Source organism: Ambystoma mexicanum, chromosome 1q (genome assembly GCF_040938575.1).
Source record: "Ambystoma mexicanum isolate Mex_15411 chromosome 1q, UKY_AmexF1_1, whole genome shotgun sequence".
NCBI lineage: Eukaryota > Metazoa > Chordata > Amphibia > Caudata > Ambystomatidae > Ambystoma > Ambystoma mexicanum.
Genome location: NC_090922.1, coordinates 1,104,360,173 through 1,104,379,697, shown reverse-complemented (window position 1 = coordinate 1,104,379,697; position 19,525 = coordinate 1,104,360,173).

Sequence of the window (19,525 nt, the reverse complement as noted above, 5' to 3'; positions counted from 1 at the left end):
TGATGCAGGACAATCGGTAGGCCAGGGAGGAGTGGCGGGAGGAATTACGGGCAATGCGGCAGGTGGTAACGGGCAGCACCAACCGTCTATGTGATGTCCTCGGACGCATTGCTGATGCCCTGGAGGCTGCAGGTCTTTCCCAACAGGCTGAGCATGTGGACACCCCGTCAACCAGTAACTCGACCCGGACGAGCCCACTGCATCGGTCACTCCGTTCCCAGTGCCGCCGGGACATGGCTCCCCCGGGCCCCAGGAACGAGGACTAACTTGCCTACCAGCCACATGTGGCCTACATGGACACCATGGGACTAGTGTTGGGGAGTTGGGGGGGAGGTGGAGGGGAGTGAGGGTGTGTGGGGGAGTTGGGGGGGAGGGGAGAGGGTGGGGTGGTGGAGGGTTTGTTATTCACTTAGTCTTTTAAAATTTCAATACACCGTTTGTGTTGCAAAGGTAAACCAGTGTGGACATTCATCATTGTGCATGTGTCTTCTGATATCTGACAGTGCATGGTGAACATGTATCCCCACACCCAGTGCCCTATGTCCTCATGTCATGACACCCTCTGCTGACTTGTGTGTCAGTTATATTGTCCAATCAATGCTTGCCACACGCCATGTCCCTCCAGTGCATCAGCACCATAAAGCTGTCCTGCCCCTTCTTCCTCCTCCTACCCTTCATAATCATCTGGTGGTAGAAGTCCCATGTCAGGGGACAGGGGCACTTTCCAAGTGATGCACATATTGTGCAGCATTACACATGCCATGGGGGTCTTGGACACCTTCTCATGGCTGTAGATGGGTGCCCCACCTGACTGGCTGAGGCAACAAAATCGTGCCTTCAACAAGACAAATGCCTGCTTAATCAACACACGTGCACGGGATTGGGCAAGATTGTAGGCCTCCTTGTGCCTGTCCTGTGGGTTTCAGACAGGGGTCCAGAGCCACGGCGTGAAGGGACAGCCACTATCACCTGCATGAGAAGGGAATGAAGGTAAGTGTTTGGACATTCATGGTGGACAACTGACCTAGTCTTACATGGCAGCAGGTGATTTCTGCCCATACGCACATGTCCATGGATGCATTGACCCCATTCCTGGCTCCACTATGTGTCCTGTGCAATGGAATGATGGAGGGGGTAGAATCTTCGAGATGGTCTATGGTCTATGGCACTCACATCTTGTAGAACATGCATCGTATATGCATGCAGCAGTCTTGGGGTAAAATCCTTGAAGCGTTGGCTGTAGTCAGTAGCATATTCGTCATTCTGCACTGATCCATGCTATGGTGACTTCCAGCACTCCTATGGGTGTGCAGTACCATTGATGCGGTGTGGTATCCCTGCTGGCCTCAGTTCAATGCACTCACAGGGATGACTCTCTGGTGTGGTGATATGCTAGAGGCAGCGACATGGTGCATATGCAGTGCATATTGCTAGATGCCCTTACGGTGTGTGAGGGCCACCGATGAGTGGCGCATGTGTTGTGGGATGTGACCTGGTCACCTGTTGGTCATGTAGTGTTAGGTGTGGGCCTTACTTCATCACTGTGGGATTCGGTGGTCATGTGCCCTTTCACTGGCTCTGTGGCACAGTGTTGGGTGAGGTGCACATCGTGCACTGGCGTCAACATTTCCACCCAGGTTGAGTATGCAGGCACCCACCTCATAACCCCGATGCACTGCCATGGCCCAGTCAGGCAACTCACCAAGCAGCCAGGCACGTCGACCAACATGTCGCTCCATATAGCGTGGTAGCATGGAGTTCCGCAGGACCATTGAGTCATGAGTTGATCCTGGATATCGGACCCAGCAATGTGTGATGATCTTGCTGGCGTTGCATACCATCTGCACGTTGATGGAGTGGTATTGCTTGCAGTTGCGATACGCCACCTCCATGGTATGCGGGACCACCAACTCCACGTGGGTGCAGTCAAGGGCACCTATACAATTTGGCATGCCTGCCAGTGCATGGAAGGCAATTTTTGTATTGAATATCTCCTGTGGGGTCCATGGAAGGGATTTGTAGTCCCGTGTGTGCTTGAGGAGGGCATCCAGCACTTGCTTCAGTATCCGTGAAATTAACGGTTGTGATATGCCATGCATGTGCCCCACTGTGTGCTGGTAGGTGCCTGTGGCATGGAAGTGGAGCACAGACACCACCTCCAGTAGAGGGGGGATGGCGGTGCGTATTTGTACGAGGGTCACTATGTTGTCATGTGTCATGTCCACTATGGTGGTGATTGTGTCACAGTCAAGCCGGTACAGGGTGTGGATTTGCTCAGGGGTTAGGTTGAAGGACTGGCTCTGATGCGAGGGATTGGGGGCTGTCGGCGTGGTTACGGTGGCTGCACTGGTGGTGCATGCTGGGCCTGTCTCAACCTCCTTCTCATCCTGTGGTGTATCCTCTGTGGTTGGGGCTGTGGTTGTTCTGATTGTTGTTGTTGCCGCCTTGCAAGCAGGGCCTCCAGCTCCAGTGATGGTGCTACTATTGGTTTCATCTTGGTGTGCGAGGGGGTGTGGTGTGTGGGTGTGCTCCTTTTCTGCTGTGCCAGACTCCATTGCCTCCACCTGTGCTGATTGTGTGCGCCTGTGGCTCTTGGAACCACTGCTCAGGGTTCTGAACACCTTCTCTGGAATGTCTGTATGTACTCCATGACGGTAAGGTACTTTTCGGGCTTCAGGAGGCCGTTATTTGCATGTGCGCATTACTTGTGATCAGCTCCGGTTCACGCCATGCCACTAATATCGGCATGGTGTGTCACGCATGCGACACTAAACCGCTATCTACGGCATCGTACTTTACGATGCCGTAAATTGCAGTCTGGTTGGTCAGAATAGCCCGTAGCGGTAAGGGATGCCGGTAATCCTTTACCGGCATCTTTTTTCCCTTACCTCGAACCTCGGAATGACCCTCATAGTGAAGCTTATGGACATGGTGTGCGTGCTGGCAAAAAGGACAATCGCAATGGCATGGAAATCGAAAGCCGGTCCGCAATTTGACAGGTGGAGCAAAGAATTGGAGCGCTGGGCTGCAGCGGAAACAGAAGCATGGGGTACAGGCCTCACGGGGGAGGAAAGAGGGAACAGCATCACATATGAAGCATGGAAAGTGCTCATAAGAGACATGTTTCTCCCATCTGATGACATGCCTCCCTGAAAATGAAAGCAGAACACACACAATGTTCAATATAATACAGGAATACACAAGATTCCTGTATTCCTAGTGAACTGCTCAGGGTCCCATCCCCATCCCCATGATGTGAACTACGGACCTGGACCTATAACCTTACACCCAAGAGACAAATTGAAAACTGAACTACATCACCGAAGACAGTTAATGTTAAATGTTGTTTAATTGTTGTAACTTTAAACAGAAAAGTTGACAACAATATTAACATGTAGAAGCCATATAAATGTTTGACTTGTGTACCATACAAAAGCCAATAAAAAACATTTACAAAAAAAAAAATATTCAGTAGAGGGGCTAAATGTCATCTGTTAAGGGTTCTCTTCCCATCCTAGTTGGTCAGCTATGCATTGAAGTTTAAGAACACATTTCCTAAATCTTTGCCTTCAAGATATGGTTGAAGCACCCCCTGCGGAAGTAGGGGTCTTGCTTGCAGTTCAATTAGCTTAGTCAAGTTTTCTTGAAGACTAATCTCGTTCTGCAATTGATGGGTCACTAACTGAGCGATGACATTGGCTAGGCCTCCATTTCTTCCAGGGATGTTAGGGTCCCTTCTGTAGTTGGTTCTGAATCAGAAAGGAAGCAACTCCCTGCAACAGATAATGTTTGGGTACCATGAAAAAAAAGGTCTGGAAGGAGGGGGATTCCGAGCACTGGGTTTGATGAAGGAAAAAACAGGTGAACCTTTAGGATTATCCAGTCTCATGGTTGTATGTTGTAATGAGAGAGAAGAAGGATGTCTAGCAGTACTTGAGTTTTAAAGAATAGATCGTGTTGACCAGGTGGGATAAGCAATTGAATGAATAACACCTCTTTCAGCGTGGCTACGCGGTCAGAATTCTGGAGGTAAACTATTTTATTTTCCCCTACTGGTGGTACCACAATTATTCGCATGGGTTTAGATTTTTACAGTGGAATCACATCTCACTCCTGACACTATATGTAAGGAACTCATGGTGACAACAGTAAAGACAGACACAAGTGATCCCAGTTCAAGGGTGTTTATTAAACTGTATGCATGGGTGAGAAAAACGCTTCATTTAACCCTAAAGCTAATATGGGAGCAAGCTACGACCATCAAAAAATAAAAGTAAGGCAGTCCTAGTCGCTTCTTGTCAAATAAAAGGGCCTATAGTAAATAAAACCTATTGCCAATCCTAACCACTAAGTTACAAAAAGAGTGTTGGATAATGTTCACCAGAAAAGAAAGAAGTGTTCTCAAAATGATACGTCAGGATGGTATGGCTGGGTCTCCCTTCCCCACGTTTTAAGCATGGGACAAGGCCGAACTCCTGAGCGCAGCACACTCCTGGGCCTCTCCAGCACGAGGCTCCCAATTTCACTTCAACGATACCCGGGGACTAGTGAGTGAGACACCTTTGGGCTTCTCACATGTCCATTGGAAGAAATGGTCCCAGCCTGAGAGAAACATATTATCTCCTTAGAAATCTGGGTAGATTTCCCCACTAACATGGTTATGTATATCATACCAATTAGAGGGAAAAAGCTAAGAATATTACCTCTACTTTTTAGCGAAAAAAACATGAAATTGGTGGTACTGAATTTTACATCTAACCCGATCAGAATCAAGAAGGGTGACTTGAAGGGAAACCTGGTTCATGAAACTATAGGGGAAAAACCTCACAGGGCAAACCCAGAAAATGTTCATCAAACCATAAAAAAAGAGTAAAGAAAAGGGGTGTGGCCTGGCTGGTGGCCCATAGAGGTGTAAATCCGTTAGCTCCAGCAGCCCGAGGCTGAGAAAATTGCTGGATCAGCCTTTAATCAGCATCGGTTTGCAGCGTAGCACCAGGTGCCGCACATATGAATATAAGGGGAATGAGCAGGCGAAGTTTGCAGTTGCTCTGAAGTGAGGGAGCCACGAAGTAAGTACAGACTTGTGGCCCGATAGCCCGGCCTAAGCGGAGAACGAAAATGGCGGCAGCACCGAGGGGCGCATAGGAGGAGGGGTAGAGCTGTTGCCTGAGTGCCCCAGAGCCGAAAGCTTAATTATGACCGAGAAGAGGCGGAGTTGATGCAGCAGCCCCGCCCCCCGGCAGAGGTGAGGTTGGCTTTCCCCACCTGAGGCGCCAAGGCAGGCTGAGGCGGGCTGGCTGGCACCCGCCGCAGGAACACTTTCCCTTGGGAAGGCAGCAGCGTGATGCTGGTCACTGTGATACCAAGCGGGTGAGAAGAAGCAGGCGGCTCCCTCCTCCCTTCATCCCTCAGCGCTGTGCTATGCGCTGATCCCTTTCCTCCTCTGGGGCTCACACAGAGCGGTAAAAACACTGCGAGTATGTCAGCCAGGGTGCCCCACCCACCGGCGGGTAAAGCAGCAACAGCAACAGTGATATCTCAGTCCCAACATTGTGTGGCCCGCATGAACACTGCGCAACAACAGAGCAGCAGCAGCAGCAGCCGCATGAGGGAAATGGAGCACGACGGCCAGTGTACACTGGACAAGCAGCAAGAGTAAGGGAGCTCCGGTCAGGACAGTACACTGTGTGGCTGAGCCGATGACAATGGGGCTGACAGGGGCCTACAAGAAGCGAGTCTGCAATAAGAAGGAGCAGCTGCATCAGTTATAGTGAGCCTGCCTGCAAATCAGCCCAAGAAGATGGCATTTCCCAGCAGATAGGCACGGGTTGAATCCTGAACCACACCCTGACAGTGGGCAGAATTTCCGGTGAACTGGCCCACCCAGGTGTCTCTGGATAGGGGTGACTTGAAATGTTTGGGGCAGCGGAGCAGGCAAGCTCGGGCGAGCTGAGGTGGGCCGAGCTAAGGCAGCGGCGCTAGGGAAGTGAGGGATAACCAGGGCCGCATCCGAGTAGGAAGAGCCAGTGCGTGGCTGAGGTCTATTTCTTCAACCTCAACATAGCCCTTTCACCACATCTTCACCTCTGCACCTCCATGCACAAGATGAAGTCGGGGAAGTCCAAGTCCAAGGACAAACCAGCCGTCCATCAAAGATATGCTTCAGCAAGCTAAGCTTGCATCTGACTCGCCCCCAGAAGATAAGACTCAACCCACCACAAGAGGGGACATTGCACGTTTGTTCCAGTCTATACAAAAAGAGATGGCGTCTACTATGCAGGGACTGAAAAGCTCCTTCCAAGACCTATCCCGCAACGTGGTGCAGAATGAAGCCAAACTGGGTGAGCTGGAGACATCTTTCTGCGACCAGGTGAATGCGCATGACCAGCTAGAGCAGAGAGAGTGGCAGGATTGGAGGCGTATAGCAAGCTGCAGAAGATAAACAGGAAGATATGGAGAATCTTTCTCGAAGGAACAATATGCGGTAAGAGGAGTGCCTAGAGAGGTCAAGGAACACGAGCTAGAAGATTACATCAAAGGGCTGTTCCAGGAGATACTGGTCGACGAAGGAGTCGACCTTATGATAGACCGCATGCACAGAGCCTACTCAAATTTCCAAACACGACAGAACCTTCTCCCGGATGTCTTGACTAGACTCCATTTCTTCAGAACCAAAGAACTGATCTTCCAGAAAACTAGGGAACAACGCAGCCAAGAGAACAGGGGGATGTCTCTTCAACTGTTCCAGGATGTCTCGCAAGGGATGATCCAAAGTTGGAGGCTCATGCGCCCCCTAACCACTTGGTTGGGAGATAAAGGGATTCACTATCATTGGGGTAGCCCTTCCCCATCATGTTTCAACTGGATGGCACCCAGCACCAAGTTACCTTCCTCCGAGCAGCGGTTGAGACTCTCAAGATACGGCAGCAGAACTACACTTGCCAGATGATAGCTCTCAGGGTCCCTTGTCGTCTACCTGGATCCATTCCCAGTCGAGGAAAAGCAGGAGGAAGGAACGGCGCCAGCCCTGTATGGACAGACAGGAAAGGAGCCCAAAAACGGAAGGCCCGACTTGAGCCACCACTGCAGGGGAATGGGCATTTCAATCAAATGTGGAATAACGAGGCTACAAGGAAGTGCGCAGACCGCAAAAGCGTCTAAAAGGGCATTATGAGTGCATCCCCTCTGGAGCCTCTGGGGTCTGGATGACCTAAAGGTAAGTAAGTACAAATATTCAGTATTGGTTTCTTTCTGCTTTCCTCTCACCTCCCTCTTATCCCCCCTAGGTAGACTGGCTGGCACGCAGATGATGGTGCTCACCGTAATAAAATGAAGGAAGCAGGCCGAAGATATCTGGTAAGCATCCAACTCCAGTTACTTCACTGAAGGTAGTGGTCCAGGCCGGCTGCGATGCACGGGATGCTGGAAATAAGAAGGTGAGTTCTTGTAGAACGTTGTTCCGGGGTCTTGGCCGCGTAAGATGTGAAATGCAGCTTATTTTGCTCTGTTTTCTCGTTCGTAGTGATGCGATGCGCTTTAATTAGTCTCTTTCTTTCTCTCTTTCTTTCCACGAGCGAAATCAACAGAATGCCTTTGCAGGAATTGCTTTGGAGCATATAAGTAAGCAATGCAGTTCAACTCGAATCCAGGCGAGTTGGGGTTAAACTGGGAGATGGGAATGAGAGTTGTATGGATTGCAGTCTCTTACTATTCTCTTTCTCTGCTTTCTTGTTCCCAGGAGCTGTGGTTGCTGTGGACTTCAATCGGAGGACAGAAACTCGGAACAGAACTCTTGCGAAGAATTAAGTTATCGGGGTGAGCGGCTACAAGTCTGCGGTGGTCCAGGTAAGGATCAGAACAGAAGTGGAAGCGGAATCCTTGCGATGATGTTTCCAGTCTTCGGGTAAGTATGCTGCAAACAAGCATGGATGTTCACTGCACGTGGAGAAACAGGAGCGGTAAGCATGACACTGCTCTGGTAGGTAGCAGACGAAACGCTTAGCACAGGGTGTGGCCCGGGGTTTGGTTTTCTAGCTTCGGGCCGCACCCTATCAACACTAGACCACCAGAGATGTCGGATCCTTGTATCTACCCTTGTATCTACCAGGTGCCATCTTGGGTTCCATAGTGGGTTCTTTCTTGGCAGCCATGTTGGTGTGGGTCAATGTCATGCTCATTGAATGCCTATGCCAGCCAGCCACCTTACAAGTCCACCTTCTCGCTACACTGTCCTGGGCGGGACGTACTCCTAGTCCTGACCCACCTGCCTTGTGCCCGTGCTTGAATCGTATGCCATGGGCCAGGTGTTATGGACAATGGGCAAAGTAGTCCTGGTGGTTTCGTCTTGGAAGCCATGTTGTGGGCGCACACATCACAAGTGTTTACATGTTGGATAACGTCTGTTTGCCATGTAGACCACCCAAAATGTTGTTGGACGTTTACTAAGGTTTTGGTGATCCCTGGATGACCAGCTGTTAAAGTATCATGATAATTGTGTAAAACCTCGGTTCCGGTATGTACAGGCTTCCTCGGTAGTAAGGTAGGCCATCTTCTATGGTTCGTTGAGGTTCCTGGGAAACCCAAGCCTGCAACTGTTCTGGTTTGAGCGATTGTCTGACTTCGGCTGGTCCAATGGAGGTAGAGTGGAGCTTGTCAAACCCAGCAATTTACCTCCCCGCCCCCGATATTATGGCAACAGTTTCTGGAGCTGCAGATGCATCTTTTCCTTCCAGATTCCACCCGATGCGGGACAGGGCATCCACCTTTCCGGTTCTGACTCCCGGACGGAATGTGACAGTGAAATCATATTCAGAGAAGAATTGGGCCCATCTGAGCTGACGTGAAGATTGTGCTTGTGCTGTCTGTGAATATTGCAGATTGCGGTGGTCTGTGTAGACAGTAATTGTATGTCGTGCGCCCAACAGGTGATGAAGCCATTCTTTAAAAGCAGCCTTAATGGTAAGCAACTCCTTATCGGTTATTGCGTAGTTCAACACAGCCGGGGAGAGTTTCTTGGACCAGAATGCCACAGGATGCAATTCACTGGTTATCAGATCTCGTTGAGATAGCACGGCCCCCAGTGCCACACTGGAAGCATCAGTTACAACTAGGAATGGAAGTTTGGGATCTGGATGTTTCAATATCAGCACAGAGGTAAACTGCACCTTGAGTTGTTTAAAAGCCTGTTCAGGTTACAACATTTCCTTCACCTTTTACACCTATTTTCAGTAACCGGGATTTCACACCTGGGATGGAGAAGGGGGCTTTTCAGCACTGGCAGGATGGAGGTTGTAAAAAGCTGTGTGATATGTTCTGAGGGGGGGAATTGAGGTCTGCCGAGGATTGTAAACGGGAATATGCAATAAAGGTAGGGGAACGACTAAGGTATGCACAAATAAGGCATTGGGTGTTACACCCGGAGAACAGGAAAACAGCTACTAGAGAACCAACAAAATTCGAAAGCTTTCTCTTTATCTAATGATGGAGCGAAGGGCCTGATTTCCAATATTTATAAGATTCTGAGCAGCGGGAGCGCAAAGTACCAGTGGGGGTATATACAGAAATGGGAACGAGTCTTGGGGAGGGAAATCAGCGGGGTAGAATGGGAGAGGTTGTGGAGAAAAGTACCCAAATTGGCTAAGGCCTCCCAATTGCAGGAAGCTTGGTACAGGATACTGGTCGGATGGCATTATATGCTGGCCCGCCTTCATCAGATGTATCCTGGAACCCCGGGGGTGTGCTGGAGGGGCTGTGTACTGGTGGGCACAGCGGAGCATATTTGGTGGGAATGCCCTAAAATCAAACCTTTCTGGAGGGAGATACAGGGGGCGCAGGAGCGGGCCTTTGGCTCCGGAGATGGAAGATCGCCGGCGCAAATCCTCCTAGGCATGAGAGAGGGAAAACCTAGGGCGAGGGAGAAAGCAAGACTGATACTAACTTTGGCGGCTATGATGCCAAAGGTGGAAGGACCCAGAGACTCCCAGATTCAGGATTGGCTACGAAAGATCTGGGAAATTGTGGCTTTGGAATGGGCAACGTATGCCATGGACAACAGAGTACAGGACTTCGCCGCGGACTGGGGGGAAATAGTAACATTTCTTAAGGATGATTTTAGAGTGATGTGGTGCCCACAACGCTAGAGACTATTAGATCTGCAATGAGCGTGAAGTGTGATCCTGGGAAGAAAGCGAATCAGGTATCGAGTAGTCGTCGCCTCAGGGGGTGGAGGGGAGGGAGGGTGGGGCTTTTGTTGAGGGAATGTTTTCAATTTGTTCCAAAATTCAATAAAGAGAGTTTTCCACAAAAAAAAAAACGTGTTCAGCTTCAGCGGTCCACACAAAGGTCTTGTGCTTTTTCAGTGATGAAGTAATTGGAAGTGCAATATATTCAAGAAATTGGGTATAAATCGTCGATAAAAGTTAGCAAACCCAAAAGAACTCAGAGCGCTATAAGAGGCCTTTATCCTGTGGAACCCAGTGCAGAGAAGCAATTGTGAAGGCTATAAGAAGCATAGCCCCATTCACTGCGCGAACACCCGCAAATGCAGAAAATGAACCTCCTCCCACGGTAAAGCGACATCTAATCTCGCCACTGAGCAGCAACTTATGCTAAAGCAGGGTCCCCATCCCTATGGAATAGCCAACAACCCAGAGTGGATGAAACTGTGGGGGAGCAGGGGGTGCTGAAATAACCGGGGGGAAGCGTTTAGTCCCCTACACAGCACGTCTAAGGCTGGATGGTGCACCACATGGCTAAACAGAGTTGTGCAACCACCACTATAAACTCCCTTCTGCTTAACCAAGGAGATGCTGACAAGCCAGTGAACAAGACCCCCCTCCCAAACAATGACCTTGCAGTGCGGCTGGATTGGGTCCAACCTCAGAAGCGCTCAAGGAAGGTATCTAGCAGAAGGGGATGGGTGAAAAGCCTACTTGTGCCCATTTTCCCTCCATAAAGCTCTGCTTCGGACGGTACTGCAAAAGCCAGGAAGGAGGCAGCGGACCCGCCTTGATTTCTGGCACTCCACACAAGCGACAAAAGCCGCAGGTCCAACAAGTCCAGAGAACCCACCTAGTAAGCAAAGCGCTGCATTCAGAAGACCCAACCCAGACTCCTTGAAGCACAACACAAGAAGACGCTCTAGCAGAGGAGATCTAAATCCCAGGGGTAAAGGTTAAAAGCAAACATGGCAAAAAGCGGCAAAAACTCTAAGCAGATTGACATCACCACACTAATGAAACAACTCAATTCTGAAAAAGCAAAGAAAGGGGATCAAGTAGAGACGCAGTGTGCTGAATATTCATGGGCATCAATCAACTCCCCGTCTACGCAATCTGTAACAAAATCGGACCTCCACGGCTTGTTAGCAGCCATGACAAGCAAATTTTAAAAGGGGACCGAGAAGGTTATGAGTAAGATCTCCACACTGGACAAGAGTGTAGTAGCAGTGGAAAGCAAAACAGCTGACATTGAGAACAACCTCTGCCAACAATCATTTGAAATCGAAGAAGGCATGAGAAGAATATCAGACCTGTAAGCAAGATGCGAAGCACTTCAAGCTAAAAAGGAGGATGAAGAAAACCGCTCAAGATGAAATAATATCCGCCCACGAGGTATCCCCGCCTCAGTTGCTGACGCAGACCTGGATAATTACATGAAGGACTTATTCAGGTTTATAATAACTCTCCTGGATTATGCCCCGCTCAAAATTGATAGAGTGCACCGTATTAGATCTCAACAAACATTCTCTATCCCTCCGGATGTCCTAGCAAGAATACATTTCTACAAGGTTAAGGAAGAAATAATGCGGGAGTCCAGGACTTCTAAGCACATCCAATTTAGAGGCGCAACTATCCTAATATATCAAGATCTAGCAAACACTACTCTCCTAAAGAGAAAGGCACTGAAACACCTCATGGAATGGCTGCGGGATAAGAAGGTTCTCTACTGCGGGTGCTTCCCGACTTCACTAAATTTCACATGGGAGGGTACTCAGCGACAAATACGCACCCTTAAAGAAAACAGAGAATCTAAGAGAGAATCAGCCTCACAAGAGCCGCCGGAGAAACCCACTACCGCTGACTGGACCAGAGTAAACCGGAGACGTTGAATTTGGGGTCCCCTATGGAAAAACAACAAGAACCCAGACTAAAGGGAACATAGGGGTTTCGCAGGTTTAGATTGGAACACCTGTTGGGCTCCCACTTTGCTGGAACCACTACACAGCAACTAAGCGAGCTCCAGGAAGACCACAGACAGTCCTGCAAAATCTACTCTTCAGGAGGATTCGCACCCCTGTGAGCCAGAATGTGAAATGGCTCTGACCACAGAACTAAGCACCTAAGTTAAAGATTAAAGTTAAAGACCCACAACTGTTGAGGGATGCTCCCATTCCTGACAGTTGTGGGTTGGGGAGGGAGTGGGAGGGGGAGGGATGGAGGGAGAGGATGGGGAGGGTTCTCACTCAGGAGCACTAATGAGACAATAGGAAACAAAACATCAACATCCGAAACAAACACAGACATGCATGACCAGAACAAACCATCCCCTATCACATGGGAGGGAGACGACATAAACTTAAAGGGAAGCAAAGCCACCAAGGGAAATTATGGGTTCTGACAAAGAGCGTGAAATACGTATGATTACATAGAATGTTCAGGGTCTTAACTCCCCGGGCAAAAGGAGGTCAGTGGAACAGGCGCTAGGCCAACTCTCAGGTGACATAGTTTTCCTACAGGAAACTCACCTGCTACAGACAGATGAGCACCAAATTAAATTTCACAGGTTTAAAAAGTCGTACTATGCAACGTCAGGAGGGGGTTGGGGGTAGCCTTACTGCTCAGTGGAAATGTTCCCTCAACCCAGATCACTGTAAAAAGAGATCCCTAAGGTAGGTTTATTCTGTTAAAGGGATAATTTCTAGAACACCCTCTCACCATTGCAGCTATTTACGGTCCAAACAACGCACAGGAGGCAATTCTGGTTGACCTAATCCCAATGATTCTAACATTCACTGAAGGTCACCTCCTAATAGATGAGGATTTCAATGTAGCCCCGGACCCACAAGTGGACAAAACACCTCCCCCTACCAGAGCAGATTTCTCTAGATCCTTGGGGCTGGCCCAATTTCTATGGGAAACAGAGACAGTAGACGTCTGGTGATTGGCTAATTTGGGAACCACAGATTTTACCTTCTATTAAAATGCACACAAAGTCTTCTCTAGAATTGACTTGATCTTGACTCCAAGTGCTCTTTTCCCCTGCCGCGAGAGGGTGCAAATTCACATAAGAATCCTATCAGACCATGCTCCTGTCACAGCAGACTTGCAAATTCAGGGATCCCCAACCCCTCAAACAATACTGGAAACTGCAGGACTCCATCCTGCTGGACGAGGGCATAAAAAGGGAACTGGGTGAGACTCTGACCCACTACATTAGGGAGAAAACATCAAGGGATTCCGCCGTGGCCATGATCTGAAATGCATTGAAACCAGCAATCCGCGGGGTAGTAATTAGTGCAGTAGCAGAGCAAAGGAGGATCTCACGTCTCCAGGGGTCCAAACTGGAAGAGAAAGTGGCAGAATTAGAAAAAAGCTATAAGAACTGCCAAACCAGGAAAATGGAGAAGGGACTTAAAAAAGCAAAGACAGATCTAGAAATTCATTGGGCAGACAAATCAGATGCCCTGGCATATACAAAGCAATACTACTACATCAACGGGAATAAAGCTAATTGCATCCTAGCTTATAGGCTCAAAAAGGTACACAACAGAAACAACATCCTATAGCTCAGGGGGGACGGCACCCTACGACTTGGGGAGAAGGGGAAGATGGAACAGATGATGAATCACCACAGGGAAATCATGGCTTGTACCCCATTAACATCCAAAAAGGCAGGGACATTACTTCCGATCCATCAATTCATCTCCCACTAAAGCTCAACTGGACCCCCTGGTGCTCCCAATCATGTGGAGGAAACAGTGGAGGCGATTAAATCACTTAAAAACTCAGCCCCGGGTCCCGATGGACTCACAGCCAAATGTTATAAGGTTTACTCACATATCTTGTCTCCGCAACTCACGGCCCTATTCAATTAATTTTGTGCCACAGGCAGCATCACCCCATCTATGGCAGAATCCTTGAACATTCTCACCCCCAAGCCAGGCAAAGATCCTGATCAATGTGCCTCTTAAAGGCTGATCACATTGATGAATAATGACGGAAAGTTATTCTCGAAGATGCTTGCCACGAGATTGAGAACGGTACTCCCTACATTAATAAACCTGGATCAGACTGGCTTTATTCCCGGCCGAAGCACCCATGATAACATTAGACGCACAAATGATCATATAGAATCCACCTCCAGAAAGGGGGATAAACTAGCAGTTATTTAACTAGATGCCCACAAAGCATTCGACCTGCTGGACTGGGGTTATATTAGGAAAATGTTGGCTCATTTCGGGTTTGGCCCTAACTTTATAGCTTGGGTATTGTCCAACTAGTGGAACCCGTCCACACAATTAAGAATTAACGGCAAGAGATCAGACAAGATACACATAACTAGAGGCACGTTGAGCCACCAGGGGGCGCTGAGATGGTTAGGCGTCTCTAAGCAGATCTCCTCCACGAGGGCCCATTTGAGGGTCTGAGCCTCCCCTAAAGGACCTGTGAAGCGAGACCTTCCCCTCAGCCCCCGAGGGCAATCTGAGCCGGTGGGGACCTGGTGGAGAGAAAATCCAACTTTTCGAAGTGCCTGTAAAGTCCTCTTTGGTGCCCACGGCGTGTGGTGGAGAGAGGCCCAAACAGAGCCCCCCCCCCCCCGGGACACCATCATCGGGTGAGCTGTGGCGGTGAGAAGGCGAGGCCCCTCGATTGCTTCGGTAGAGCCTGTAGGGGAGGGGGAGACCGCAGCATGGCCTGTACGGAGAGGAGCCCACCTCGTGGAGTTAAGCGTCTTCCCGGCGGGGTGAGCCACCGGAGTACTGGAGGGCTCCTGGACAAGGGGCCCCCAGCCCCGAGAGAGGAGGAGAGCCTGTTTTGTGGTGCCGGCCCGTCCCGAGCCCAGAGCGTGGCAGCCTCCACCCGGGTCCCTGAGCTTGCCTCACGTCTCGGTGGGCAGTGAGGGGCTTGGGTGGGGGGCCCTGTGCAGTGGGGGTGGCGGTCCTGCCTCCCTTATCGATTGCCCGTGGGGGGCGCGAGCCTGCCCAGCTGCACACATTTTTGTGAATGCCGAGGTGAAAGGAGTGGTTGGCATATTCTGGCAGCAGCAATGTGTGAACTGTAGACCCCGGTGAGAGTGGTGCTGTCCCTGTGACCCCCCCATCTTGACAGCCCAACCTAAGGGGCCTGCATCGCCTTCCTCCGGTGGGCGCATTCCGCCACATCCCTGAACTCGCTCCCTATCTGGTGTTTGGACCCTTCATATATGCGGTTGGCGGGTTTCCCAGAATCTCGACCACCTGAACCCTGCTCTTTGTAGCTGTCTTGAACTAGGAAGTTATGGGTCCTGCTGGTTACAGAGGATCACTGCCTGGGAGTTCAGTCTCGAGCTGTGTTCGCTGCCCCCCTCAACCTCCACTTAAATTGCTCTCACTCCCCTGGTTGGTCCCGGGGCATCCCCTACAGGCGTGGCGGCCCCTCCAGGCTCTTGCTGCTTCAATCCTGTTGACCTGACGTGGTGCCTTGGGGTGTGGGGGGAGCAGTGCACTACTACTCTTGTTTTAAGGCCGACTGGAGGGAGGGGTAGCACTGGTCACCTTCTCCTCTGCGGACTCACTAAATCTGTGGAACTCTGCTGTGTACTGCATTGGGACCCTCCGGAGGCTGTGTGGGTCCCTGAGGCAGCGCTTTCCCCGCTTTCAATGGACTGGGCAAAAGCTGCAGAAATTTCGCCACTCCCCAGAGATGACTGAGGAAAGATGTCCAGCGACTAAGATTGCCCAACCAGAGGACATGGAAGCCCAGACAGTGAGTGGAACAATGATCGCTCTGTTGGAGGAGATCTGAGGCTTCAGAGCTGACATCAGTGAGAGACTGGACATGTTAGATAAGAAGGTAGACTTGGTGGATGACCGGGTCCAAGCATTGGAAGCAAACCAGTCTTCGATTGACATTCTGGAGTCACAAATTGATGTTCGTTTGTCGGATTTGGAGAGAAGAGAGGAGAAGATCGCCCTCAAGTTGGATGACTTAGACAACAGAGAAAGACGCTGTAACCTAAGGTTTCTAGGAGTCCCGGATCGGGATGGAAAGACTCCGGCAGACATCGTTAAAATAGTGAAGGCAGAAGTGAACAAACTTTTTGATGAAGGGAATACCAGTGAGCCAACTATTGATAGGGCCCACAGAGCGGGGGCACCAGCGAGAGTCCCTCGATCGATTCTAGTGAAGTTTCACTACTACTCTGAGAAGGCTAAGATCTTGGAACTGGCTCGGAAGTGGGGGCCCATGGAATGGGAAGGTTCCAAAATCTCGATTTTCCAGGACCTATCAGCTCTCACTTTGTCGCGCAGGATACTATGAGCCCCCCTAACGAAGTGGCTCCAGTCCAGAGGTGTGCGATATAGATGGGGCCACCCGTTCTCTCTTTCGTTTGAGGTTGAAGGTTACAAGTACTCTCTGGTCTCCGAACTTGACATACAAAAGGTGTCTCAGGAGCTTTTGGGAGATGAAGCAGCAAGTGAACGGGAACCAAAGGGAGGGAATCCCTCTACGGAGCCACACTCCTCTAAGCAATTTATAGAAAGACGCTGGATTCGGGGACATAGGAAATTCAGGAAGATGGCGCCCCCCCTCTCCCGGACTGCCGGCTTCCTGACTTGCTTCGGGTGTTTTTACCTTTTCAGCTAGATTCAAGGAGGGGAAGGCTGTGAGGGGAGGTTTCCCTCTCCCCAGATCAAATTTAGTTCGTTGGGGTGGGGGGAATGATATATTTTGTAGATAACCTTTTTGGTTTGCAGAGTTGGGGGGGCTCAGAATGTGTGAGGGTTTTTTTTGATTGTATGTTGCCCGGTTGGAGGTGACTCCTGGTGGCCTGGTGAGGCAGAAGGTTTGATGTCGCAAGTAGTCCAGGCACCCGCAAATGGTGGGCAGGGGAGTGGAGATTTTTCTGTTATCATCTGGTTGGGGTCTCGAATTTCTAGCGGGGTAAAATTTTAGGGGTGAACCAAAGCCATTTTTGCAATGGGAAGAGCTTTTTGTTGTTTGTTTGAAGCAGCGTGCCGCTTTGATCCCCCTTATGGCTGATCCTGACCTGTTATTGACACTAGGCTCACTGAATGTTCGAGGTCTTAATTGTCCTCAGAAGCGGTCCCTCACCATCAGAGAATTTAATAGATTGAAACTGGATTTTCTTTTTCTTCATGAGTCGCACTGGGTGAGGGGCGGGGAAACTTCCTTGAATGCGAGGTCATTACAGAGAGTTTTTCACGCTTCATGCCAGTCCAAGAAAAGAGGGGTAGCAATAGTGGTAGCAGCCAAGCCGCACTTCATCCTGAAGGCCCAATGTAGGGACCCGGAGGCACGATTCCTTATTATTAAGGGCGAAGTGAGGGGCTCCAAGATGACCCTAATCTCTGTATACGCTCCCAACAAAGCCCAAGACCGGTTTTGGCTGGAGATGAGGTCCAGAATGATCTCTTTTGCGGAGGGCGTCCTGGTGGTGGAAAGAGATTTTAATATGGTCTTAATCCAGACCCAGATAGGAGATCCGAGCAGCCTTTTCTGGACTCCCCGTTACAGAGGCGTCTTGCTACCACGTTTCAGGAAACCAATGTTGAGCTTGGGCTTCGAGATCCTTTTTCGACTCGAGAAGGTCTGCCCCCCTCGTTCACGTACTTTTCCAAAACCCACTTGTCGTACTCTAGGATTGATTATATTTTAGTCGACAGAACGCTGTGTGAGCAGATCACAGAGGTTGAGGTGGAAGCGACTCCTTGGTCGGACCATGAATTAGTGAAGGTTCAACTCGGAATGCCGAAGAAGTTGGCGGGCCAGTGGGAGATGGACCTGTAACGATCTCCTGCTAAAGGATAAGGAGCTGTACCAGTCCATCCTAACCTCAATCAAAGAATTCTTTGAAATCAATGATAATGGACAGGTGCGAACTGAAGGAGCTTTGGAGGCCTTTAAGGCCACTATCAGGGGGGTTCTCATAGGCCTGGGGGTGGCAAAGAAGTGGGAGAGGTGCAAGGAGGAGAAACTTCTGAAGGGTGAGATTGAGGCTTTGAGACCGGGGGGTAAACTTAGATCACAGATGTCCCCAGGCAAGTGGGTGGAGTTGCAGCAATTAAAGGGGAAGTTGGCTTTGCTATTAATAGGCCAAACGGAGAGAAAACTCTCATTCCTTAAACAGCAATACATGGAAAGGGGAGAAAAGGCTGATAAAATCCTAACCTGGAGGCTACGGGAGTGTAGAAATAGAAAAGTGTGGGGGGACATGTAGGGACGACCCAGGGATTGCGCAACAGTTCCGCATGTATTATGAACACCTCTATACTTCTGAATATGTGGGAGATGGGGAAGATATAGATAGGTTTCTGGACTCTCTTCCTCTTCCACGTCTCTCCCCTGAGAAGTTTGATCCTTTGGAGTGGCCAGTCACGCCTCAAGAAGTAATCGTCACAATCTCCTCCATGAGGCCGGGGTCAACCCCGGGAGAAGATGGGTTTACTATTTCTTTCTTTAAATCCTTTAGCGTGACTCTTGCCCCCTTTTTGGCTAAGCTTTCTAATGCGATCTTGGTCTCAGGCAATCTCCCTCAATCAATGCTCTCAGCCCGTATTGTTGTCATCCCAAAGGAGGGGAAAGACCTAAGTCAGTGCCAATACTATCGACCTATTTCGCTGCTTAACACAGATGTGAACGTTTTGGCTAAGCTTCTGGCTAACAGGTTGGCTCCGCTCCTCCCGTCATTGGTACATGGGGATCAGGTGGGCTTCATTCCTGGGAGGCAAGGGCGGGACAACATTCGGAAGTCCCTTGACTTAATATATGAAGTAGCGATTTCAGGGGAGGAGGACTACCTGTTGTCCTTGGACTCGGAGAAGGCCTTTTACCGGGTTGAATGGGCTTACATGAGTAAAGTTCTTCAGAAACTGGGTCTGGGTGAACAATTTATTGGCTAGGTATTGGCTCTCTATAATGGTCCAACAGCTAGAGTAGCAGTAAATGATACAGTTTCAGCGGCTTTCTCGCTTACTAGGGGGGCCCACCAGGGATGCCCGATTTCTCCCCTCCTTTATGCATTAGTATGGAACCTCTGGCAACAGCCATAAGGGAGCATCAGGGAATTACGGGAGTACGCTGCAGGGATATTGAGTTTAAGATTTCCCTATTTGCAGACGATGTCCTAGCTTACTTAACTAACCTTCGGTCTTCGCTTCCGCATCTCCTTGACTTGATCCAAAAGTTTGGGAGTTTTTCGGGCCTGAAGATCAATTCAGGGAAGTCCTCCTTAATGCCAATGGGTACTCCCGCTACTGAGACGGAGGGGAGCGAGTCATGGGGGGGGTATGAGAGTAGAGCGT